Raw genomic sequence first — 6,939 nt, 5'->3', positions numbered from 1 at the left:
GACTTTAAACACTAAAGCCTGTGAATCACAAAAGAAAAAAAAAAAGTCTGCTCTTTTCTCTAGTCAGTTTTATTTTTCTTTTAAAGCAGTTAATTGGTTTACACTGGAATTATATAATTAAGTCTACACTTCCCCTTATCTATACTTCCCCTCATCACTTTCTGTACCTGGTGAGGACTAAGAGGATATGAAAAGCTCGGTTGTAATTGAGGTGTGATAGACAACATTCTTCTACAGGGAAGAAGGAGATTTTTATGGAGGGTCTTTCTCTATGTACTTCCATTTAGTCAAGATTATAGCAGTAGAATTCCTAAGTGATTCCTAGGTTTCATTCCCTTTATAGACAAAAGCATTTTCATAAAATTCTTTCTTGCTAACTCTTTTACATTTGGGAAAAAAAGTCTTTATTAGTTATGTGATTTAACATATTTGGATTTAATTTTAAGCCCAATAGAGATTCAGATAATAAATAAAATAAGGGTTATTAAACCATAACTTAAATATGTTTTCTATAAAATTGTACATGATGTTAGCAACCAGATTTGGCTTAAATTCTGACTCTTCTGCTCACCTCGAGTCATTGACCTAATTCTTCTGACCCTTTGGGGATACTCGGAGTGCTCACGGGTTCTAGAAGTGTTAAATAGAATCCTGTATGTGGTTTTCTGTGAGTGTCTGATGTGTGGCAGGTATTCATTGGGGTCCATTTTAATCCCATTATTACATTCACCATATGTACGGGTCATTACCTGTACATTTCTGATATATGCAGAAATCAGCTATCTCTCATTTCTACCTATAGATTTGATTTTCAGATCAAGAAATTATGCAATATATACCTTAGAGTAGCAAGAAACAAAACAAAATAAAAAAATCCTTATCATGGAATTCTACATTTTATTTGCTGAGCTCCCAGTGAGTCTCTCTAGTCTATGTTTATGCCATCATGTGGCCCAGCGCTTCTCAAATGCAGCACTGTTGATATTTTGGACTTGGTTGTATGTGGCTGCCCTGAGCATTGGTGGCTATATTGCAACACTCTCAGTTGTGTCAAATGAAGACATTTGGTTGAAGTACTGTGGGTAAGGGGCACAATTACCCCAGATTGAGAACCATTAATGATTTGTAAACTGTGGAACAAAATGTTGGGCCAGGGGTGGCTGAGGTACAAACTTCTCTCCTGACTTCTGTGAGATTTTGAAGGGGCAAATTTTGTCAGAAATTTAGGAAACCTCTCCTAAGTTCTTGAAATCAGCTATGCAGATTCAGAAAGATAAATTACAGTTCTGCTCAGTATCTATATAACCTGAGGCAGGTTGCCCAATCTCTCCATGTCTCAATTTTGTTGTCTGGAGTATTGGAGGGTAACTATAGGAATGACATGGAGATTAAATATTAAGCACTGTAAGGTGCTTAGATATATGCCTCATACAGAGTAAGCACTTAATAAATGGTAGCCATTATTATAACAATTATGTAATTTACAGCGCCTTAATTTAATTTTGTTAATTTGTTATTTATGAAATGCAATTTTACCCCCTCGCAATGATGGTGATAATACCTTCCATTCATGTAATTATTTAAATACTTTATGTCTTTAATTTTTTCCTGGATATTCTAGGCATAGGAAAAATTATAGCTCTGTATCCTCTCTACTTCTTGGATTAAAGAATAAAGGGGCTTCTAGATGATGGGAAGGACTTAGAACTTGATTAAAAAATAAAGGGCTTCTAGATCCTGGGAAGGACTTAGAACTTGACTCTCTCATCTCTGTGTCCAGGGAGGAGGCAGTGCAGTTAAAAAGAGCAGACACAAGAACTCAAGTGCACAGCACCTAGGACCAAAGCAGAGGTCCCTCTGTAATAGATGTAGGATAAGAAAAAATGTCAGGCTTTTCTGCCCTCCTGCCATCAGGATAGATGATGGATCCTTGCGGTCCTGAATGCATGCCTGATGGCGGGCACCTGGAGTAGGGTGTGGGCATAGGTAGATGGGATTCACCTGGGCTAAGACTGGGCTTTTAAGGGTGGCATCATGAGGACGCCAGTAAAAGCAGAGAAGCCAAGAACAAATAGAAGCCGAGCAGAAGCCGAGAGAAGGCCGGAGAGCCCATAGAGTGAAGACCTGCTGGAGAGCCCATAGAGTGAAGACCTCCCAGCCCCCCAGCACCCCTGCCTGCCATATAACTGGTAAACCCCAATTAAAACCTGCAAAACCACTGAGGACTCTGACTCCTCCTTTACCCGGTCTGCTGGATCAGAAAACCTGCACTGTGGTCCTGCCCTTACACAGAATAGCCACAGAAGTTGTCCAGGAGCCTCATTGATCAAATAAGATTCAGAATCATAGAGACAGATTTTATTATATTTTAATGCTCCATATAAGAATTAGAGAAGTGTTGAATATCTTTGAGAAAGCCTTCTGTCCCTTTTCATTTGGATAATTTTGTTACCAGTGTTTTATTATAAAATCATTTTCAGTTTTCATTAGACTTCCCTATAAATTTGATTCTAAATTATCAGTAGTAATTTCTGCCTTCAAGATTTTACCACCACAGTAATGATACCACCATCCTCCTAGTCATGATGGGATAGATTGGAAACCATGGCCAGATTTTTTTACAAACTGAGGTGGAGTCAGTTTCCTTGACTATGGATTGGTTTCTTAATATACTTGGACCAATAGAATGTTAAAGAGGTGAGACTGTATCAGCTCCAGGACTAACCCCTCAAGGCCTGTGTGTATCCACTACCACAGGTGGCACCTTCAGCCTCCACGGGAGGATCCCCAGCTTCCCCCAGAAAGGACCCAGGAGACAGAAATAGTCACACAGATATTATGCATCTTGTCATTATCCTGGTTTAAGAGTCAGATATGTGAGTGAAGTCATCTCGGCTTTCCAACCAGAGTTTAGTTTCTGCCCACCTGCAAGCCACATGAGCGATTTCAGGCATGTGGAGGAATAGATCCCCCATGTGAAGAAAATCCTTGCCTTTAAGGGATTTTTGAGTTGTTTTGAAACAGCAATTCATAGCTGAACACCCGGTGATTATTGTCACAAAATGAAGCACCTACCAGCCTGAGGAACAGCTTTAGACCTGCAGTTGCTTTAGTCTTCCTTCCTTCCGGAACTAGAACGCAGATGATGTTCTAGGTGACAAGCATTTGAATGCAGTGTTCTTTTGAGTAGATGAGCAATGATACCCATCAATTGAAGCCTGATCTAGTGCTAAAATTCTGGAACATTTGCACATTTTACATTGGCAAATGTTTTCTGTGAATGACCATCCAGGAAATATTTTTGGCTTTGTTGGCTATACAGTCACTGTTCCAACTATTCAACTCAGCAAGAAAGCAGTCACAGACAATACATAAATAAATGAGAATGACTGTTTCAGTAAAACTTGGTTCACACACATAGGCAGTGAGATAGTTGTTCTGATGCCCTGACCTTTGAACTCAATCACAAGTTCTTACTACCAAGTGGGAAGAAGAGAATATTAATCAGTGGGGGACCTTTTTTTTTTTAGCCTGATGAGAGTAGTTAAGGTAAGGAGATGTGTTTCATTAGCCTCTTTTTTCACTTTACGTTGCTAGTAATGTTTATTGGGAGCAGATTAATTAGAATAAATAAGTTCAAGGAGCACATCTCTTGATAAACAGGTATGTTTAATCGTGCTTAACCTTTAGAATTTATGTAGAAAAAGCTTTGCATGTTACTGTGCTTTATGTCTTTTGGGGGTGCTTCAGGTACTTGACTGTTAGTGGCACTTCAAATTGCAAATCCCTGGAAAATGAATAATTTATCAGCTTTGGGATAGTTTTCATTGCACCGTGAATCTGACATTTAGAGCTATGAACATCTTAAATACAAAGAAAAAAGGCTACTGGAAAGTGTTATGTTGGATGGCTATGTTGCAAGGGGAACTATAAAGAACATATTTGTAGTTCATGGGTATCAAAGCCTCATATAGGTTTCATGAAGGCAAACAAAAGTAGAAATATCGTTAGTGAATGTGACTGCATCTCATGTGCTTCTGTACATAAAAGTCAAAAGAAAAACAAAACTCTAACAAGCAAGCACCATTGATCCAGCAGCAATGATCAGAAATAACAGTATGATCCATGAAGTCTGCAAATTGAAAATCCGACAGGGAGGGGGTGTTTGCAATTGATTGCAATTGGAATCCCTTACTCACATGGGAAAATTGAAAGAACCAGTTTGTTCTGGCAGCTAGGAGAAGGTAGTTTCTGAAAATATATGAAGGGGGCATATCTGTATTTTTGTAAGGTCTGAGGTTGTTAAGAGATGTATGAAGTAGTAGTACTAATTAGATCAAACAAAAAGCTTGGCTGAATATGAAGGAAAATGAGCAATGGTTGAGTCTATTTGAGTATGGAGTAAAATTTCCAAGGCAAGAATGAGAGCCGCACGTGTGAATAAGTTGAAGCAAGCACGGAAACCATTGTGAAGAACTACTGTTTCTGAAATAATCAAAACTTACATCAGCAAAGGGATATAAAAAGATCATTCAGCATTTGCAAAACATAATTCTTTTTGCATTTTAATTGTTCTGATTTGGAGTGAGAGATGGAACAGGAAGGGTATTATGATAATTATAATGAAACAATTGCTGTATTCTGGGATCTATTTTCTCTAGAGAGTTTGCAGTTTAACAAATGAATCTGACACCACCATTGGCCAGAGAATAAATTGGCTCACTTCCCTTTGGTTTCTTTACTCAGGCCGCTTGGCTTCACTTTGTAGCTTAAAAGAACCTTTCACAAATTACTCACCATCACCAACATTTTTTTTAGCTCAAAAAGTGCTTTCTGGTTTTCCAGCTTTACTAATACCCTTCCCATCAACCTTTCTTACTGAGCAGCTTTATCATTCCAAATCTTAGTCTCCCAGCTCTGTCTTCTCTGCTGTCTTTGCCCAAATCTATTTAGTGGGACTTCTGTTTAGTCCCAAGCACTTGGTAATCACAAGAAGACAGAGCTAGTTACTGCTCTCAGAAGAATGAGGAGGTAATAAAGAGATAGTGACAGTATAGTAAGCAGGAGCACAAGCAGGAGTACATATTCCCAGGGTGTTGCCAGGAACAAGAGGTGGTTAGAATTGGATGGAATATTAACAGTTATGGCTGAGCCAGTAAATGTACAGGAAGACTGGAAGGAGCTTGGAGCTGGAGATCAGTGATTCTCAACATGATTCTTTGGAATTACTTGGGGCTAAAATATAGTGCCTAATTCCCATACTCACCAGTAAGTCAAAATAAACAGGGTATGGCTCAAGTCTAGGTAATGTTAAAATATCTCCCAGTTGAAGCTCAACCCAGCACTACCATCTGAGAGCATCAGTGAAAAAAGTTAAACTGTAAGTGATATAGTCCAACTGTTTGATCACTGACAATTGCATGGTGGATGGATTTAAGGATGAAAGTGTAGTTATAATTGTTATATACTTGCCCAGCGCAAGTATATTTAGTCATGCCAGATCCTGCTTCCTTGCCCCGTTCCAGTTCAGGGCCTTGAATACAATCAGGGGTAGCTCATCCATGTACCCACAATGATAAATTTTATTATTTAAGTAGGCTGGTTCAGCTCTTTGGAAGGCTTTTCCTGTGTCTTATGAGGGAAACACTTACAAATACTATTTTTTTTGTTTAAGGAGCATGACCAGGATCTTCTTACTTTTCTAGAAAAGCATGAAATCCAGAATTGTATGTGAAACATCTCTAATTTCTACAAAATAAGCTTGAATTAAAAATCATTAAGCAACGCTAATACTAAGACCAAAGGAGAAACTTCTTTGGGATGGATTTGGTTTTGGACACACATATTTTATTTCTGTGGGGTCTTGACAGAAATTTGTAGAATTGAAATGAATAAAATTCCCAGGTTTCCAGTGCTTTCTGTGGTTTAACAATAGCAAAAAAAAAAAAAAAAAAAAAAGGCAAAATGCCATTGGCAAACATTTGGATGGACTGTGTTTGTGGAAAGTAATTTAAAGAATAGAAAGCATTACCTGTTATCGCACAACAAAATATAAAGCAAGAGGACAAATTTTAAGTACCCTAACTACAATTATATAGACAGTTCTGGTGAAAGTGAATTTGGAATGATGAATTATTCATTTGAATCCTTTCATTCCCAGTTTTGTACATTCTAGCTATGCCAGATATAAGAACCTCAGGATTTAAGAACCCAGATTTAAGAACCCCTCAGAGTCTGAGGCTCCAGGCAGTTGCCCTCTCCTGATTTCACCCATTCCCTGAAGTTAAGCAGCTTGTTTGCTGGCTCTCTTTTTTTCTCTCAGGGGCTGCTCTGGCTACCCAATGTGAAGCCTCAGAAGGTTTAGGGCTAAAGAGCTGTTGAACAGTTGTTGAGCCAGCGAATTAGCATTTCAAAGGCCCAGGCTCAGAAGGGCATTGCCTGAGTGAGCGGCTGGGTGGAAACAGAGAACCTTCCTCATGCAGTCATTTCTGGGTAATAATAAGATCTTTCTGTGAAAATGGTCTTCTAATTGTATGGGGACTAAAGATATACAGTACTAAAACTTTCTGCTTTATCCATTTTAATGGCATTCTTTCTAGAATGCACCTTGCAATATTAAGCATCTTAAATGAAGCATGATTGTTGCTTGATCATTTGGGTGACACTAATCAGGACTATCAGCTTTTTTATGTCTCCTTGTGTTAGTGTGAGATGCCCTGAAGAATTGTTGTGGTATAGAGTTGGCCAGACTTGCATTTTTGCAGGTCCATTTATTTTTTGTAGAAAGGACATGTTCACTTTTAGATTAAAGAATCTGAATTCAAATCCTGTCTTTGCGATTTACCAGAAGGGTGGTCTCGAAATTTATTAACATCACTGAGCATTTTATTAAATTCAGCTGATATGTTCTGAGTCTACCTGCCAGCATTCTGTTAGTTG

Source organism: Talpa occidentalis, unplaced genomic scaffold (assembly GCF_014898055.3).
Source record: "Talpa occidentalis isolate TD23 unplaced genomic scaffold, MPIMG_talOcc4v2.1 talOcc4.7, whole genome shotgun sequence".
Taxonomy (NCBI): domain Eukaryota; kingdom Metazoa; phylum Chordata; class Mammalia; order Eulipotyphla; family Talpidae; genus Talpa; species Talpa occidentalis.
The sequence above is the reverse complement of the archived record's forward strand: the minus strand, read 5'-3'. Positions refer to the sequence as shown.